The sequence below is a fragment of the Bombus bifarius genome, unplaced genomic scaffold, assembly GCF_011952205.1.
Source record: "Bombus bifarius isolate JDL3187 unplaced genomic scaffold, Bbif_JDL3187 scf7180000008288, whole genome shotgun sequence".
Lineage (NCBI taxonomy): Eukaryota > Metazoa > Arthropoda > Insecta > Hymenoptera > Apidae > Bombus > Bombus bifarius.
The window spans coordinates 1191714-1212152 of NW_022884571.1; the positions used below are offsets into that span (position 1 = coordinate 1191714).

Sequence of the window (20439 nt, forward strand, 5' to 3'; positions counted from 1 at the left end):
GGAAGAAATTCCAGAGTAGTAGGCGGAGAATGGCGGTAAATTAAATACGGCAGCACCCCGGAGGGGGTTCGTTTAATCGCTTAATCGAGACTCCAGAAATGCTCGCAGTGAACGGAGGCTCGCGCGCTTTTCGTTTCGTCTCGATGAAAGCTCTCGAAAGGGTCGGCAATTACTTAAAAACGAAGTTGTGCACCATCATCGCCGCCGTTTTCTTTCTCGCTCATCGAGCTGCGTCTTCCACGTTCCCGCCTCCTTTTATCTCGTCCACTTCTACGGTTGCTTTTACACGGTTTTTCACCAAGCTATATCCACGAGAAAGCCGCCTGGAAAAAGGTGGTCGCGACGCAACTGCCAACCGGATGGACCGTCCTCTATTCGGATAACGACAGCAATATCCAAATAGTAAAACGAATGGTAGCCGACTCGAGGGCACGGCAAACACTCGAATAGTGGCTGGATCGATGAAAGGTACGCGAATCGCGGCAACCGGCGTAATAAAAGAGTCCGACCGCGTAAACGTAATCCACCTCCTTCCCCTCGAGCCCCCACCGGCTACTAACCAGTCTCGTTCGCTTCCCTGAATTCTTTGCGTTTCGAAAGCCACGCGAACACGAACGTTGTAGTTATTCAAAATTTCAAACTCTTCTGTGAATGACGTGGCGAAATACCGCTACGGACCGAAAATCGGTGGGTTTTTTTCACGTGTGACGTAACAGGCGACTCGGCATGGCACCTCGTAAGATGACACGTCACATGGAAGGAAGCGCAGTTGCTCAGTGAACGAGCTAAGAGAATCAGTTGCGACGCTCGCGGTTGTCGTTGTTCATCCTTTCAGGTCGTCCTCGACTTCCGCCTGGAGAACGAGAGAATGGACCGGAGTGTCAGCAAGAACGGAGAAAGCTATGAGTAATAAGGAGGTCCCCGGCGAGACGGAAGAATATTTCGTCTCAGTCGCGACACGTAGACCATGGTAGACGCGTAGACACGTAGCGTTTGCGGGAATCGAGGTTACGCGGCTTCGAGCGAGTCGCCGATCGATATTCTTATTCCGACTACGATCTCGATGTTTGAACGTTACTCGACCGCGTCTACTCGTTTCGGCTGGTCCTCGGAAGATGATCGTACGGGTCGAAGAAGAACGAAGGAGGAGACGCGATGAGGCGAATTGCACGTCCAGAAAATAGGCAACAATGATTCCATAGCCGACGTAAGAGCACGTTTTTGCGAAACGATCGTCGAGAAGGGGACGAGGAGATGATCGGGGAAAAGAGAATGAACGAAACATAGGCGGCCAGATGGAATCGCTGCCGCGCAGCGAATCTCGGTTCCGCGTCTTTTTACCTAGCAAAAAGTCCTGGAAGAAGCTTAATGGAGCGTCTCTCGAGCAGCGGGACGATCCGTAGACGAGAAGAGCTTACGAGTTTTTCTCGCCTTCCGAATCGCAAGGCTATACGCTGCTACGGAAATCCCGCGAGAAGGGTCCAAGATTATCGCATTCCCATAGAATGAACGAGAATTCCCTCGGCGAAGAGAAAGAAACGCACCGGAAACGGAGACAAAAGGAAAACGCTCGGCTTGTTTCAACATGAACGAGGGAAACGTTGTCCTTGAGGAATTCGTCAGATGGGAGAGACACGAGTGGTGGCGAATCCTTACTTCCGCTCCTTCACCTACGTCCAGAAACAGGTTTACGAAACGCGACGAAACCACGCGCTTAGGCACTTTTATCGCAACGAAAAATAAAATATCGATGAAAATATATCGATCAAACGGAATCAAAAGCATCTTTCGAACAGAGAGAGAGAGAGAGAGAGAGAGAGAGTAAGCGACATTCGGAAAGCATGAATACGATATCATCGTGAGTTTTTCTCCACCTTGATTCCAACGAAATCGAAATAATCCGACGATAGAATAACGATAACGATAAAACCGGGTTTTCACAGTGAACGAGAGGGAACGTCAATGAAAGGGGAAGAGGGGTATTCGAGACCGAAAACCATGGCGTTTTCCGTCCACGTAATCGATTTACTAGGAGTCATTCGTCCCCGGCGTTTTTCTCTGGCGAGGCAAACGTCGTCGAGGCACGAAAGCGAGGTGGAAGCGTGCCGCCCGAGTTTGGACCGAGGGACTGTGTCCCCCTACCTTAATCTCGCTCACCCTACTGCCACTCTTTCCATCTCCATTTCCCTTTGTCGCTGCGTTTTCTCGTGGTCGCTCCTCACCCTCCATCTCGCTTTCTCTCTCTTATTTCTGTCATCCACCCTATGAACGGTCGCCAGAGAATTCTCTTGTATCGATCGACCAAAGATGGGGAGGCCCGCGTCCCACGATTTAAGTCTATTTAATGGCGATACATTGTTTAGTATCGCGCGAGCGCGCCCGCCTAATATAATTCCACCGAATCGCCCCCCTTGCCTACTGTTTGCCCTTTCTATGTAAAATCACTTCGCCTTTGCATCTCGTTTTCCGACCACCTTAAAACTTAGGTCAGCCACCTCTGCAATCGCGAAACAGTAGCGTGTGCTCGCGCGCGCTCGTTTGGACACACGTATTTTTTTCAACGCGGACTATTTCGCTACGTATTTGCAGAGACGTTGGCAGGAATTAATAAAGCCTTTGGTAGAGCCATACGGATTTTTTCTATCAATTTCTCGGCTACGTTCCATATTTGAGCGTATTGTGCTCCGCGAACAATAACTCATCTCGATATTGCTGGTCTGGCTCTCGTATCCGGCAAGGCCGGTCTCTCTATCTAACCTTCCTTTCTCTCCGTCTCGTTCCCGTGCCCGCTTCCAATTCGCTGTCTTCGTTCGCTTTTTCGCTTCTGTCTCCGTTCCCGCCTCTGCATCGATAAAGTCACCAGCAGTCGCGATTTTACGACTCGAAACGGAACTTTGCCTATTAAAGCGTGGCTCGTTAGCTTCGCGACGCGACGCTAGCGATCGAACACGCTCGCAGACGCGACTCGCTCGATTCGTTTCAACCTCGACGCTCCTGCCAATTCGCGTCGCGATCCGCTTCTATGGTCGTCTATATACCAAAAATTCATCGAATGCTATTTTTATGAAGTTACAAGGAGTTTGACTACTCGTCATCGACTATGTCCTATACGTAATCCTGCCACACTGCCAAGTACGAAGATCGCGATATCGAGAATTTTTGAGATGCGAGAGTTGACTGCGGTCACGATCAGTCACGACTGACAATCGACGATTACGAAGCAGCAGCGAGGATAAACGAGTTCCGATTCGACGCGGTCAAATTCGCAGAGATTCGATACAGGTGCAAGCGTAATCGCCGCTGGGAGGCACGTACGCAGCGACAGGTCGGCTTTAAAGGAGCCACGGATTCGTTGGTGCGTTTACGTTTGCGTGGCACGTGGGTGTACTCGAGGAAAACTCTCGGCGGAACAGTAAGCTGGAACGAGAAGCCAGGTAATGAAGGATAGAAGGGCCGGCTGGCCTGTGTTTGAGAAGCACTAGTCCGGTCTCCCGAGAGTGGTCGGTCTTCTCCTGGATATCTGACGGGAGGTACGACTCGAGAAACATGGACGGGGTACGGCTGGTCACTTCCCAAGGGAACTCGTTTCAGCTTCGTCTCTCCTACACATCGGCTTGTGTGTCCGCGTAAAAGCTTGCGTTCGCGAGAGTGAGAAACCAGGTTATATGCAGATACATACTCGTTCTTCTCGGCCTTTCTTCGACGATAGTCCGCCGCCGCTCTCTCTCTCTCTCTCTCTTTCTCTCTCTCTTTGTCTTTCTTCGTTCCCACTTAGCCAACCCCTTCGCACCCCCGTCACCCTCGTTTCTTTCCTCGCTTCTGAAACGCTCAACGATACCCTGAGGTACGAAATGGCAATCGCTCAGAGCTCTCGTTCTCTGTCTCTACCACTGTTCCGACACTTCGCCGTACTCCGCTTCTTCGTCCCTTTGTTCGTCAACGTCCTCCGCGTCTCGCAAATCAACGCAGCTTCTTACTTTCGCGCTTACTACCTTCGGCACAGACGGAGAGGAGTAGACGGCTCTTTCGCATTACATATTTGCATCAGCTATGCGCGTGTTCCCGTTTTCTTCGATGAAAGTTGGTTGAACATAGAGCGCGGAATGTTTTTCCTCGCCTAATCCGACGTTATTCCCGATCGAGCGTAAGAATCTTCATGACGGTGGATTCTACGTCCGAATTACGAGGCGCGGCAAAGGCGGATGTTAAGGGAAGATCAGAAGAGTCTCGTCGTATTTTTCCTCGGCTAAATCCTCCTCCGTTGGCCGTTCACCGTTCGCGAGAACTGGATTACCAGGGATCCGGTGAAACGCGCGTCCATGCGATGGGTTGGCTGGCTGGACGGTCGTTCTGCTTTAGCCGTTTTCCGGATCCACCTCTTTTCCTACCATTTTTTCCCCGCGAGGCTCATCGATCGATCGATGCGTTTCCAATGTGGTTTCCGGAAAATCGGACATGCTACGTCGTCGTTTTACCGAATGTTGCATAGTCGGTATCAGTAGTGGCCTGTGACCTCCCTCATTCTCTATCACTCTCGCGCGCTCGCGCGTGCATCCTCGCTCTGGCGAGGTAGATTTAATTAATGAACGTGCGGGAAACAGGAGGAGAGAAAGGAACAGGGAAATAGGAGGGGAGAAGGGAAAAAACAGGGACAGAAAGCCGGGAAAACGCGGTGGTTTCCCGCAGAGTAAACGAACGAAATTCGACGTCCGACAGAGGCACGTTTCTTCCGACGCGTTACGCTTCCACGGCGTTACCACAAGAGAAAGATGTTTCCCTGTGGAGTGGTAGCGCTCTCTGGGGCGTCTCTTGTTCCTCGTTTTTCGTGGCCCAGTTGCGGCCAGGGAAAAACAAAAGATTCCGAATCCCGATTTGCGCGTGGTAAAATATAGTCGACGGTTCACGCCCATGCAACCGATAGCCCGCTCTTTCTCCCCGATTAAATACCTAAATACCGTCAGCCGCCGCTGCGCCGATACGTGGGCACGACGCGTTAAACGATTAATCGCACTGATTGGATTCCAATTAGCCTGCTAACGACACCGCGCGGCCAAAGCGGATTTTCCGCGCTCGTTTCGCGTCCTCTCTCAACAGCTCGCGCGAAAGCTTTTTTTCTGATCTCCTTTTTTTTCCTCAACCCATACACACACCCCTCTCTTTCGCTTTGTCCTTTTTTCCCTAGCCATGATAGCTCTCCCCAGGCCAGGCGTGATTCCGTTACGACATTGAAAATACGAGCAGCGTGAAAGCGCGTTTTCCTTTATTACCACCGTGAAACGATTTTATTGGTCGCGTCGCGAACCATTCCTTCTTTGGAGACGAAAGACGGTAGGAGGTATACGACGGTGCAAAGGAATCAGTAACCAAACATTTCCCGCGCTCGATTCCCGCCCTTGCTTCGTCTCGATTCAACGGTTCCGACGAAAATTCGCCCTTGCTCCCGCGTTGAATTAGTAAAGAGTCAACCGTGTGTTAACGGCACCGAAGAAACCTCGACTCTCGGCCACTCCATCGAAAAGATTCTATGCAGCTTCCTTTCCTTACCTTCGTCGCCCTCTGATTCGACCCATTTTACAATCTATCTGCCTCCTTTCTTTTCGTCTCGCGTGCACGCGGCCAGTGTAAGCACACCGTTCGAATAACCGACAAACAGCCGAGTCGTCGAAAGCTTCCCTAACCGAAGAAACGTATTGCAGCCGTATTTGCATTCAATTTCTTCGGGAGGGCTCTCCCTTTCCCCCCCCCCCCGCGTTTCGTCCTTTCAACCTCGTTTCTCCCCTTTTCTCGCTCCCTTATCGCTTTCTTCTTCTCGCCCGCATATCCACCCTCGTCTTTCCCATTGCTTATTCGCTCTCCTTCTCGCTCGCCCTTTTCTTCGTTGCGAAATAGGGTCTCGAGGATGAAAGGAATGCACTTGCCAAACATTAGCATGCCCGTATGTCGTAGTCGATACAGAGACGCACGAAAGCCTCTCCTTGCGAAAGGGCTGACACATCGTTGCTCGCTACTTTTCTCGAGTCGCCGCTTTCGTAATCGTTCTCCTTCCATTTCTTCGTCATAGCGTCGATGCGCGGACTTTTAAACAGCGATTCTTCGAAGCTTAACGTTTGGTCTATTCGAGACGCCTTTGTGTCTCTGGATCTGGTTCTCTCCGCCAGTTTTCTCGTAGTCCGGGAAGGGCGGTAGCTAGGATTAGGCGAAAACCTCCTGGACGAAGCCTGGCCACTGTCTGAAGTTTTGGAATAGTTGACGGGAAAGCACGGAACGGGCGAAGTTTTCTGAGAAACTTGAGCTCGAAGGGGCAAATTATGTGGCTTCGAGCTCTCACTTCTGTTCGCTGGCACTTTTCTTACGCGACTTCCTCTTCCGTTCTTTCGAGTTGTTCGTCACGCTGTCAGGACTCCGCAAGATGAGAGGACCACCGTCGAACGTTTCCTCGAAAAATGTCTTTCGCTTCGTAACTCGAGGACTATCGACGAACAACCTTTCTCTCTCTTTTTAAGGCCTTTACTGCCTTTTCCATCCGGCGCGGCACTGGGGAGGAGCTGCAATTCCATTTAGATCACGATCCGGAGAGATTCGAGTTCTTAGAGAGACAATTTGGTCACGATCATTGCGTTCGGTTCGTTCTCTTGATTAGAGTTCAATGAGCCTCCATTTGGGTCACGGCACTGTTGTGTTGAATTTGTGTTATCGGTCGCGCAGGATTATGATGAACCGAGGACAAAACGCATCCTGGCACACCCGTGCACACCTGAATACCCATTCACGCGGGTACGTTGTGTTTCGTTCCGAATTTCTCACGTCTGTCACGTACCATCGTCGCTATATTAGGTTAGTTCATTCAGGATTATTCACCTTACGTACAAGTTTTATGTGACTTTATATTTTCGAGACAGGGAGTGTCTCGAACGAACTTATTATTTACATCGGCAGTTCAGAATGCGTTCTCTCGTCAAATAATCTTATCGACAGAATTAATAGGAGTTGAATTTTTTAGCTCGGTCTCGGAATATTTCGTGAGGTTTGGAGACTGCGGCGTTATCGCGCTGATCCCGATTGTCCCGCTAAATTTATTGTTCCTTCCCTTGGCGGTATCGCGTTTCTGGCGATATTTTTTGCTGATCGCGTACCCAGAGGTATTACATAAATTATGTATCAGTTTATGCACTGACTTCGATGCGTCCTCTGTCGTTCCCTCGACCGATTCCTCAGGGAACGATGTCACGCTCTTGAATTAATTCGCTTTGGCGAAACGTATCTCTCGTTGTGACTCTCGCGATTGTTCCATCGCGGCGGCGCCGTGTAGTTTCTTTCCTTTCTTTCCGTGATATTTATCTCGTCGAATACGAGCGAGTCGAGTCCGAAACGACGAACATAGTTCTTTCTTACAGTTTTCCATCGGAGAGAACGAACCAATTTTCGGCCACTCTAAACTCTCTCATCCACTGCGTAACGATTTCCTTTCGGACGTTCGATACGGCAGGATTACGCGACGATCGGTGACCAGAGCTTCTCAAGGGTCTTTCATCCGATGATGCAAGGTAGCGAATTCACCACGACATTCACCGCGGCGAAGAAGCTGGTTTATTAAAATCACGAGGGTCGTTGCTTATTAGAAATCGAGCCCGCAGGCCATTAATATTCATCGGCTTGTTTCGTCGATAAAAGATTCCTTCTTCCGCGAGACAGCCAGGCACAAGTGGTGGAAAGGCGGCCTCTATCTTTCTATTAGGTCTCCGACGGATTATCTCGTTATTGAAATGATAAAAAGAATCCTTCGTCGGAGTCAAGTGATCGTCAGGGGGAGGACGAATGCTCGAAATTACGCGTCTCGAAGCTCGACTTGCAATCTCACGGTCTTTATACCGTCTCTGCATAGTTGGCCGTGTAGGTATACAATAGTTTGCGCATGTAGTGTCACGTTCTCACAACGATAACTTCGCAGCTCAACTCCATCTCATCTCGACCTGCTATTCTCAGATTTCTGGCACATGCCTCTTAGAATCCTAGGATATCCTATGAATTTAAAGATCGCTTTAGTTTGAGAATATCTTGAAATTTGTTCGCCGTGCTTCTGCGAAAACTTTGCTTTCTTTTGTACCTTGATGTTATTTTCTCTCCTTTTCATGATAATGTTTATACCTACTGCCTGGTATCGCGCTGCTCCTTTCTTGCTGAACCTTCATTTTCGATCTTTTTGTATTACTGAAATCCCTTTTTTGGTCTCCTTACGTTGTTTCTTTATCGTTGGTATTTGTATTTTATATCCTTACAACCTCTTTTTGTTGGTACAACTCTTTTTTGATGTCCTTGCACTGCTGGTTTTATCGTTGTCTATTTTTCATTCCTTAGAAGGTTGGATTCTCTCTCGTTGCTAGAATTTCGTTCCTGGAAACGCTCCACGTGGCAGAATTGCTTCGCCGAATGTAGAAATTTTTCAAAGTCCAAATTTCATCACCGTAAGATGTATTCCGGAAATGTATCGTTAAAGGGAAATCCGGTGATAAATTACTTCCCATCACTAATCTTCATTTCGAACACTTAGCGACGCTCATGGTAGTCACATAGTCGCCAACCACGATTTTGGTGAAAGTGTCCGCTCGTGATAAATTAATAGATAAATCGTAGTAATTAATAAATCGTTACCAAAGTTTAGATGTTTCAGCGTTTCGACTAGCGAGATAAGAGTCCAAATGCTGAATTTCTGCCGCGTGAAATATATGTATCTTAGCCTAGGTTTGATCTCAATTGGTAAAGACAAAACATCGGCTACGATCCTCGATGTCGCAGCTTCGATTTGTGTCGCTACTTGGTGCTTTAATTTAGGACTTCGCTATATATCGTTGAAGCCACTATACCTGGCGCCGATTCGATCTCTCATAATCGATTGTCCTCGACGATGAAACGGTTATTACAGCGACAGAACAGGCAGCCTGGCGATTCAAGTTGTTCCGCGAGCGTTTATCGTTGCTCGCTGGTAGCGAATGATTCGCGGCTGGGAACAAATGCTCGAACAGGTCGCGATGACGTTTAATCGAATTCCACCGGATAAAATATTCGAATCCGGAGGGTTACGCACCGTCGAGTCGCCACCCGCTAACGGGCATCAATTAATTTGGATTTATTAGAACGAAGTCTCGTCGAACGCCGTGAAATCTCTCCTGTCCCTTTCCCACTCGTCGTCTCCTCCCTGTCGCCTCGCGTACCTCTCTACCAAGCGTTTCAACGAGTGTACCCGTTCATTCCAGGACGCGCAAACGCCGCACCGCTAGAAATTCACGTGTTTATCGATTATCCATCGTGTGACGCGTGCCGATCGTTTCCGTTTCGCGATTAATCAGTCCGGTCTGACCGTTCGTATTTCGTCCGTAACCACTTCGATTTCCTCACTATCTTCGCGGCTATCGTACATGTACACAATACAATTCTGCCGTTCTCGACGAGAAGCTGCAGAAGACGCGGTCCGGTTCTACCATACGTATCGTCTTTGACGTGTTCCATATTATTCGACATCGTTCGCGACGTTCGCGCATAACACAATCCACGCGTTGCCTCTTTTTAAAGATTAACGAGACTCGACGCGACACCCTTCGGCGATAAATAATTTAGACTCAAAACTGTCCTACCTGTCGCTCGGCCTGTACGCTTCTATCTACTATCTTCTCAAAGGATATCCGACGAAGGTCTAGGGAAAACGTGGAACAATCGAGAAATAAGAGACGAGAGAAGCAACGAAACGGAAGGTACATAGACGTTGGCGAAGCGGAGCCGAGAGAAAGCGTATTAATTCGATTTTCCGGCGTCGATGCGGCACATCAAAGCGAACGGCCGAGAGAACGATCGAATCATATCTATTTATTCGTTCACGCTAAAACGCCAGCAAGAATTCCACTCTCCGGCCCAGAGGGGAAATTTATTTTTCCGCCATTAAAACGGGGTTAGCGCCGATACAGTCGGCGTAATCAGCAAATGAATTTGCCTCTCGACGCATCCTATCGATCGAATCGCTGTTTTCGTTGTACCGTCCGGCCCTAAGTGCTCTCTAGGGATCGTCCGAGTTAATTAATTCTAAAATTTGTGGACATTTCACCGACCTGTTAATTACTTTGAAACTAACCGAAGAATAGTAGGTAACTTTCGATTCGATTCGACGGTATTTCGTGGAGAAACGTATTAAGTTTGGAAGTATGGATTCATAAGCATCATCGTCTCATCTGCGAGAGGAGTTGCTCGTCTTCGTAGTTATGAATCTTGAGACTGCCGTTGAACTCTCTCTCTCCCTCTCTCTCTTTCTCTCTCGAGGAGTAACTGATATTTAGATTGATGGAGAAGACCAAATTACCGAAGAATACTCAAGGAGAAGAGAGAATAGCCTGATAAAATCTGAGAGTTCCATCCGGCAGCACTTTCCCGATTATATCGTGACGTGTTGAAAAGTTGGACAAATCGTTCAATAATTATTCACGAACGATCTCGTGATATTCATCTACGGAAGTTTTAATTGCACAATCAATTTTGTAGTTTAAAACGCAATTGCTAAATGTACCGTCGCGCTTCGCTCACAAAAGGCCAAGATTTATTCGTAACTCAACACCTTGGAAAATTTCCTTTTTTCTCGCTGCCGTAGGCGCCGAGTGCTCCAGCTAAAGTCCCGGTTTATTGCGTGGCGAAGTGATAAGTTCTAAGATTGTATGGCAGTACGCAAACTTAAATACGTCTCACCCTAGAGTAACTTTGACTTTGTCGGTCGATCACCTTCCAACCGTATTTACGTTTCAGTATCTTAAGGATCTCACCCCGAGAGAGTCGTGCTTTCTTTTCGGAATAAATATACAGCCACTCTAACGCACGAGCCGCATTTTGTCTTTTAAGAGGATAAAAACACTCGAGAGAAAAATTGTGTAGCTTATCGTTGCGATCTTGCGGAAACGCGTTCGACCGCTCGACGAGGAACGTTCGAAACAGGGATGGGAGAAAGAGTCGCACAGAGATGATTAAGGGATGCTCGTAAATTTCGATGCCACGAATCTCGAGCACCATCCTTTGGATAACACTCGATACTCTCTCGCTCGTTCTCCCTTTTGACCGAGTGTTTCGCTTATGGTGGATATGACCGCGACGATACCCCGGTCCAACGCTTGGAGGGGCTCCACCCTCCTCCGTTTCGTTTTGAATCGACGAACCTGTCGCTCGAAAGAACCTGCTCTGGCACAGAAAAGTACCCAGGAAGAGAATGGTGGGGGGGGGGGTAAGGACCGTAGGGGTTTACTCGTTGATGGGAAGTTTGGGCGAAAGGCGGCCTCGTGTCGTACAATGGCTCTTGTTGGGCTTACGAGGTAATCTTTTATCTCGACGTGGCACGCGTCCTCGACCCATCTGGCAAAGTTTACGGGGGGTCGATCGGTCTCTATCGTGACGATATTACGCCGCCGGAATAACTGCAGACTAACGTTGGTATAACGACGCCGTAAGCTCGGTGAACGGGGATATGTTTGGCGATTTACGCACTCGTTATTTTGTTTCTACGCTCCCTCCCCCCTCCCATCGATTTACGGGATTACATCGAACCAGGCAGGCTTTTATTACATCATCGTCGAGTTCGTTTTCCGCGAATTAAAATCCATCGAATGGCAATGAGTCGACGTTCTCTCGGAGATCGATCGACGAGTCGAAGTCACGAAGCTACGAAAGCGCGCTCACGTTCGGTTGTCAACATAGTCCAGTTTCGTTCGATGATTTTTCTCGTCTTCAGTCATCCCGTTGGCTTCGTCGTGCACTTTGACTTCTGCGAAGGTTTCGTGGGATTCACGGCGCACTCTTGCCGAAACTTGTTCTCTCCTTTCTATCGAATCTCTCGACTCGAGACGTCTGGCACTGGCGGTCCCTGATTAACTCGAAAGATCGTCCCAGTCGCCTTGCGGCAAAGTTAGCTCTCCCCTCGCGCCGTCTCACCCTGTTTCGTCACGACTTCTACCCTTGCTGCCGCTACCTCCCTCTTGTCGACGTCGAAAGAAGAAAAGAACGTCGTTGCGACAGATAGAGAGCCGGAAAGAACCGTCAGAGAGAAACCGCCTCTGTTAAATGCAAATAATGACGAGACCGAGACGAATCGGATAAGAAGCTAGCTCGTATTTTATTTCTTTGTGTTGAAAAATCGACGCGGGATCTACGAGCAAGAGACGAGAAAAATCTCTTGCGGAGTTCGATAGAATTCGATCGCTGGCTGGACCAAACGCGATCTCCGTTTAATGTTTATGGCAACTTTTAACTAGGTTTAAACCGTTTCCATCGTTCCCTGGAAGGGTGCATTATTTAAACGCCGGCGGGATTTAAGAAAATAAAAAGTTGGTACGCATTCCTGGCGTTTGTAACTAGGTCGTTCTCTAACGAGTAGCAAATACGTCGCTGCATAATAGGTCGAATTCGACCCGCTTTATTCGCGGACGGTGCACGGTTCTCAGAGAGTTGTCTTTCTCAGAGCGTGTCGTCGCCATGGCGCGACTTGGTTCGTTCTCGAGGGGAGGGTTCGAACAGAAATCCCCCGGGAAAGCCGAGGGGAGGCGGCGTAGGATAACGCGCCCGTACTCGAATCCCTGGGATCGTGAGAAAAGCCGAGTATCCAGGCGCAATGTGCCGTGAGACTTTGTCCCGTGTCTTTATGAAAGCGTAGCGCGAGAGAGGGTAAATTAGCCGAATCAGCGAGACGAGAACCGATCCCTTGGAATCGCAGTAACGAGTTGCACGCGCGACTAGTCCAATCCCAGCTGGCTCGGCCGCGCTTAAACAACTAGTTTAAATAAACTGGCTGCTTAGTGACGAGAAACGGGCTAAACGAACCGTGAGAGAGCACGCGAAGCAAGGAACCTCCGAGCCGGAGACGAGTCTGGCCGGACCACGCGGAAATGTGACAGTGAAACGTTTCACGGAGATCGCTCTGGTTTCCGCGGAAAAGAAATTTTCCCCCTTTGCGCTTCGCATCTTTTTTCTTGCGGTCTTGCGGCGCAGAGTCGCGCGTACCGCGCTCGCTGTTTCGACGAATTTCCACGCCTAGAGAAGTACCGCAATATACTATACCAGAATCTCTCGTGTCATAGACGTAACCGCGGCTTTCTCGTTATCCGGTCGAATCACAGTCGTCCGTTGCTTGTTTCTCATCCTGCGTCGCGTCTTCTTTCAGGAATGCATGGATGAAAATCGAACTTGCGAGTTCCCACAGACCAACCAAAGACTCGAGAACGTTAACGCGTTTCTATCTGGTTGGCGAGTGTCTTGGAATTTCGAGCAATTCGATTACGCCTATGACGACTTGGATAACGAAGCAAGACGGCGAGAAAAATGAGTTGAAGTTTCAGTGAAGAAAAGCTGGAGGAGGAGAGAACTTGCGGTAAACGCGAAGGAAAAGGAAAAACCGGTGGCAAAAGGAGAAGCGAAGGGTAGAGGATTTACGCGCGAGGAGAAGCAAGGGGAGAAGGAACAGGAGCAGAAGGAGGAGAGAATACGGCCGACGGTGGCACTGCTGGAAAATCAGACTAATTACTTTGTACGCGTGGCTTTCACCGAAATGGGCTCGCGATTATTTTCCCCGAGTATAATCTCGACCAGACGCATAGTCCGTGGTTAAGGGACTTTATAATCGTGTCGGGCTGCAGCCATGTCCGGGCAAAAGGACGGACAGTCCTCCCTTCCCTGACACGGAAATTTCTTGATTTCTTCTTTCCTCTCGCGGACTGGCAGAACCGGCCGTGGAAAACTTGTCATTCCACGAGGTAATCGCGGGAACAACGACAAAGCGACGCGAACAGTGGCTTTTTATCGCTGGAGACGAGACTCTGATCCACTCCGCGTCTCCTCTCAGCCGCAATTACAGCTACTGCCACGCAGAAACAGACGACCGCATATATTTACATATTACCGGAATACGAAAGTGGCGAACAGGTCGAGGGCCAGAAATTGATCGCAACCCATCGACCGACCCAGGGATTTCTAACGACTGTGTGCTTGAAATTTTAACGAGATCGCTATAATCGCGTGTCTTTATTGTCAACATAATCGTGAAAACTATGGAATTCGGTAGGCGGAACGGCACTCGAAAAAAATATACGCTCGTAGCGTAGCGTGCCGTGTAATGCAGAGTTGACTGCAGAATAGACCGGAGTAGGACGATGGAGGGGTATAATTAGTAGAAATAATAGAATTTCTAAATAACATTCCGCGTGATATTACTGAAATTTTTAATGCGCTCGAAACCGCCGCTGATTTACCGTATCGCGAATTCGTAATAGCTTCGTTTTGCGAGGAACGATTCGCGAGAAATGCGAACAATCGTCGAGTTTAGAAAGATCAGAGGGCGAACCTTCGCCATCCCCTCGGTATTTGTACTTTCGTTTCCGCGGAGAACGACCGGGCAAAGGCGAGCAAACTTAAGTTCGACCCGAGTGGTTGCATATCCCTGGCGATGGTAGCCGTATCGCGTTCGAGCGGTTCGCGCAATTCCAGTTTAGTCGAGCTCAATAAATTCGCGCTACGATACGCTTCAGGTTGCCTTCGTTTACGCGGATCCGATCGTTTATCCGTTCGGTAGGGTGAACGTTTACGCGAAAGTCCGTGATCGTTTTGCGTTGTTTTCGCAGCGAACAGGAAGAAGAAGAAGGAATAGCAAAGGAATGGACGGGTAATCCTGGGTCGTGGGATTCGATCCACATCGATTTCTGTCTTCCATCGTGAGAGCGCATTCATCCATTATCCGCTGTGCAATTGCTCGCCATAGAAAAAGGTAAAGAGGAATTTGACTTGGTAAGAGCAAAGAGAGAAGAAAGCGCAGTTTGTTTGGAATCGACGAAGCACGCGCTCGCGCGTGTTTCGCTTCCGGAACGATTAGGAACGATATTTGGTCGGTAGAGTTTGGCGATGGTACGAGGCAAATGGAACGCTCGGTTGCGATTACTCGAGGGTACGGAAGATCCAATTGGCCTTGGATCGGGGTGACCGGCTTGGAAGGTATATCGGTGATGGCATATCGAACGGACTAGCGGCGTGCATCGACGAGAGATCGATACGAGGAACCGTTGCAATCCACCTTCGCTGTGCTCAATGTATATAAACCTGAAGAGGCGGTTTCGTATGCCGTCGTTCCGCGCCGTTCTGTGTATCGGGTCGCACGTTCGCGAATTATTACGAGTCACGTAGGCAGTAGTCGCGGAACGTAGAGTGCTATTATTACGATGTAATATGGTTGAAGCGAATTCTACCGCCGGAAGCTCGCGCAATGCTAAGGAAAGGGAGGAAAAGAAGTAGGAACGAGTGGAAACGAGAGGCAAGAAGTGGGAAGGATAGCCGGGAGACGGGCCGCGACGTGGAAACGGCAGAAAAAGGGACGGACGAAAGCGAGGAGTCAGTGGTCGGGTCACGAGGAAAAGAAGGGGAAAACGTGGAGAAAAGTAGTGACGGCGTTGCTGCCGTGAGGATAAGACGGTGAAACGCGGCGGGAATCGAGGGCAGACCGAGCTTTCCGTGCAAGGTGCCAGCTAGTTGTCATCAGGCCGAGAGAATAATGGAAATTATCCACGCTAGACCGATCCGGCTTGAGATCCCGTTCCCGAACACGTTCGGAGAATAGCGAGCTCTAGCTTACTCGTCACAGAATTCGACGCGACACACGCGCACATAGCCAACGAAACGGAGCTTCTCACTCGATCTACCGTTCACCAACGGAGCCTCGTCTGTTTGCATAAGGAGGAAATTGCTGCTCTTATTGGAGAGAGCATCGATCGAGCCTCGCGAAAGATTATTTTCATCGCTAGAGTCAGCTTTCTTCTCGATTTTTCTTTCTTTTCTTCTAACGAAACGACCTTTCGATCAACCGTATCTTGCACGAGATCTTGGGTCTGCCGTCGCGTCGTTGCAATCGGTGTCGATCGCCAAATCCTTCAACCTTACTACCCACTACACGTTGTGTTGTCTTCTTCCGCAATCGAAGCTATTATAATCATATAGGTCATCCGAGAAACGAAAAGGGGAAGGGAATTTCAACCTGACCCTTTCGCGAATTTCACATCCGTTTTGGCATCGTGAACTCGTCGACTAAGCCGGCCAACGATCGATAATGTATGCGAGAGCCGCGCCGCCTGCTTCTCGCCATCCCTGCCTCCTGTCCCCGTGCCCTTGTGTGGTGCACGCGAAAAAAGATAAATAAAATATTCGTTATGTAACAAAGATTCCTCGTCGATGTTCTCCGGAATTCTGAGAATGAGAAGAACAGAGAGAACCTAGTAGAAAATAGATGGGTTAAACTCGCGCGCACACGGTCCACTCAGATAGGGCAACAACGCGATGCTTTTCGAATCTCTCGTAGCGACGATTAGAACCCCGATAGTCTCTGTGTGTGGTAAAAAAAAAAAAAAAAAAAAAAAAACGAAAGCCCGTTAAATGGGTTTCAATGTGACACGTTCTTGTCTCGCTTAGAGCTTTATTTGCGGCGTCCACAACAACCGGCACGATTTCGAGAGAATCGATCACGTCGTGGTTTCGAACGAATAGCATCGATCGTTCGGCTCGTCGTACAAAAGAAAGGGTGAAGAACGATGATTCCAAGCGGAGTCGCGATCGAGACGGCGGCAAAGTTCCATCCTTTGCTTTTTAACTCTTTGATCGGGATATTTTTAATCAACGGGTATACCGGACGGCAACGCATCCCCGTGGCCTGTCCACTCGACAGATCAAAGGAAGAGAACGGGGATCCACCGGCAATCTACGGTTTTTGCGTTTTCGAACTCCACACGGCGCGGCGGTCGTGTTTCTGCTACGGGGATGTAAATCGGGGAAGCTCTTCGCGAAACGATCTCTTTCTTCCTCTTTTTCTCTGCCGGCTCCACTCGAGATCGTATACAATTACTCGGCTATGGAAATCCGATGACATATCGGAGAACGCGGAATCGCTGTGAATGACAGTCACTTGGACGCTCGATTCGAACCAGAAGTTTATCGGCGACTGCTCTAATTCGCACGCACCTATCCGAGAAATTCGAGTTTGGTTTGTTCGAGTTTTGCTCTTTAGATGCTTAATGTTCCGTATCGATTGAACGAACAGGTTAAACGACTGACTCGATGCTCTGACCAGAGCACTCCTCCACGACATCGTCGTACCGATAGACTCCTCGCGGCGCACCGCGTCTACTAGACGAGGATATCCGATACCATGTCATCGGTGATTAGCGGCCACGATTTTCAATCGGGTCTTTTCAATCGCGCCGTTCAACGATGGATAATAATTCTTTCGAACTATGGGAGTTACGGACTCGCAGATAAATAGGCGGAATTGGAGGACGAACACCTCGACACAGATAGACGGAGGGAGAACAAAAACAATCGCGTTAGGAGAATTTTGGCATCGGGGAATTTCCCCGGATGAGAATCGAGAGGCAATAGAAAGGGAGCGATTCGGCCGGCGATGATCGTCCGCTGGTGTTCCCTCGAGTGGGTGGGACGCGTTCTCTCCCTGGTTGCCGCGCGTGTTGGGTTTGATTTACGTTCGTCTATGTGCCTTTCGGATTAGCGGTGCAGGGAAGACAGTCGGGGTGGCAGCCGTGGCTCGCAGCCTCTTCCGACGATTATCCCGAGGCTGGGGTTGGTCCCGAGGCTCGTCGAAATAAGTACGTCGATAAATATCCCCCGTATCTCTAGTCGGGGTCCAGGATGCCGGCTATAAAAACCGAATCGCGCTTCGTCCCTTCTTTCAGGTCGGCAGAGGCAATTGCACGGCCTCCCTTCCAAATGCCGAGAAAGTGGAAAACAGCGACTCGTCGCGTTTTCTTTTGAGATTGCCATCCATAGTCGTACCTTTATCGCGGTTAAACCGCGACCAACAACTACTATCTCGATACGGCTGTCCTTTGTTCGCCGGTTCGGTACGCGGAAACGAGTTTTCACGTATTCTGCGAATGACCGCGGCAAAGAGAGACTAGACGAGAAGATACTGCCTCTGGTTTTCGTGGACGTTAATCGCGGAAGCCCCGAACGAAAACTCGACCTCGAACGACAAGCCTAATCCACGAGAGGAAAGCCCGTCCGATACACGCTGTAACGGAGTTGCAGAGTTCGTTCGCGTCCTCCGTTAATCTGTCGTCCCGTGAGTAACCGCGGAAACAATAACGCGCCCGTATCGGCAGCTAGAGAAGCGATTTCGAGGGGTTTGGAGTAAATCCTGGCGGAATTGCCCAGTTTCAAGCTTGGTCGTTGCATGCACGCGTTCTTCGACGTTAGCCGGCATAGGGTGTAAGCTTTTTGTGGGCGACCTCAGGTGGTCGAAAGCGTGCTAGAAAGCTACGGTTTTTTAAAACCCTCGCTGCGTCGTGATATACATAGCTGACGCCAGAGTCCGCCTCTTAACGAATCTCCTCTCCTCGCTGCTGCATTTTCGGGGGAAGGAATTTTATGGGATTTCGGAGCTCCGTCCACGGCGAAAGGAAGAAAGATAGGTAAGGGGAAGGGTCCAGGTTTGGTTAGTGCTTCGTGTTAAAGAGAAGCCGGGAAAGATCTTTTTGTTCGTATTTGGGACGTGAAACGCAAAATCGGGCGCAGATCTTGGTGCAGCGAGGTTCGTTCGTGGTAGAACGCGTCGCTATTCGAGTGTTCGCAGCTTGGCCATTGGTACTGAACTGAATCAGCATTCCGTAAGCACTAAATACCGCTAATATCGCGCATGTGCCTCGTACACCCTGATGGATGAGAATTCGCCTCTCAAACCGCCTCTCTCCGTTTCTCGTTCTCGATCGTTCCTTGGTCCTCTCGCTCCGCGTTTATCCCTTCCAACGGAGCGTCGCTTAGTCACCAGTGAGCGAGACTGTGCGTGGAAATTGCGTAAGCTTTTGCCAACGTATGAGCGAGCGAGCAAGCGCGACCGAACAGGCAAACTTCTACTCGCGGATCGCAATTCGGTGCACAACGGCGTAGCGCGGCTGTTGCAACGTGGCTACGCGTATAATTGATTTGCGACAGTAACGGGTCTGGTTTTATAATCCATTCGATCGAGTCCGTTAGCATTTTGTTTGTAGCGTAAGAGCACGAGTGCGCTCGCGCTCACAGACTCGTTGGGTGAACACGGCCGTCGGTCCGGAAAACTTACTCTTCCCGAGGTTGCTAATTAAGAAGTAGCTACCTACTTTAGTAACGATAATAAATGTATTACGGGCTCGCGCGGCCAAGCCAACAGTTTTATGAAAATACGAGCGTGGCTGGTTGCGCGACGTTATCGGCGGTCTCCTCGTTTTTCACGGGAAAACGATGCGAAGTTTCGGCACGGACTCCGCATAACCTTCGCAACTTCACGGAGTGAGCCAAGCTAAAGCCTCTACCACGGATACGAAGCTCGGATCGAGCTGGAATTCGCGGAGAAGAAGCCAGACATCAGGACCGCGCATCTCTCGTCCACAACAAGAGGGGTAATACAAGCGGCGGAAACGAGGGTCGCGCTCAAAACTACAAGGGTGCCGCGTGTTCTTTCTTCTTTCAGCCACACTTCTTCCTTTCCATCCAGTATACAGTCGCGCTTTATGCTTGCAGTTGCAATTCGCAGTCGTCGTCGCCGCGGCTCGTCATCACCGCCCTGTAGCGTAACGCGCTGTATGCACCGCCTACGAGACACGACCGGCATCGTTCGCATCGGCATCGCGATCGTCCCGTATCACCCTCCGTCACTTCAGACCCTCTTTCAGCCAGCCTACTCGTGATTCTTCGGCACGGGGAACGGCCACGAGTCTAAAAATCCCTCGCGGCTACCGAGTTCTTTGTGTCGTTGGTTACCCGGGCAACCTTCGCGAGTTTACCGAGGATTAAATATGTAACTTTGAATTAGACGAGCACAACGTCGATGCCGCGGTCTCAAACGCCAAACGGGTCTTAGACGTGGCTAGTAACGTGGCTGCGGCGTTGGTGTTCCGCGTCAAAGGGACAAAGCTGTCCGGAAGTCAGGCTCGGTCCATCCTATCTACCAGCGGGTCGTGTTTGTCTCTACCGCCACGATATGACCGATGTTTCAGCGAATTTCCTTCCCTTTCTGTCGACGAGATTGGAGAACTCGGTTGAAGATCGGTGAATCACAGCGCTCGATGTGGCGCCGCGTCGACGAGGAACTCGCGGAAGAAAGCACGGCTGGAAAGAAACGGAGTGCCCGAGAACAAAACGGTGGGCGTTTTGCTTGCTCGAACGGGAAGAAATATGACCGTCATTATCGCGGAGCCACGAAACTTTGGAGTCTCGGTTTTTTCTGCTGCGAGGTAGCTCCACACAGCCTCGCTTTCTGCCCGCTACTCGATATTCCAAATTTCCGTGCTTATTACCGGTCCTTTTAGTACACTGATCGTGACACACGCTCCCGATCGTTGCGACGCGTTTTCGTTTCCACGCTCGGACCGAGGATAACGATCGGTAAAATTGAAATAA

At 49.8% G+C, this 20439-nt stretch overlaps 1 protein-coding gene across 1 annotated transcript in view; it reads right to left on the reverse strand.

The window, feature by feature from the left end:
• LOC117212295 overlaps window positions 1-20439 on the reverse strand; it is a 74595-nt gene that overhangs the window by 1474 nt on the left and 52682 nt on the right. The window lies entirely within an intron of this gene.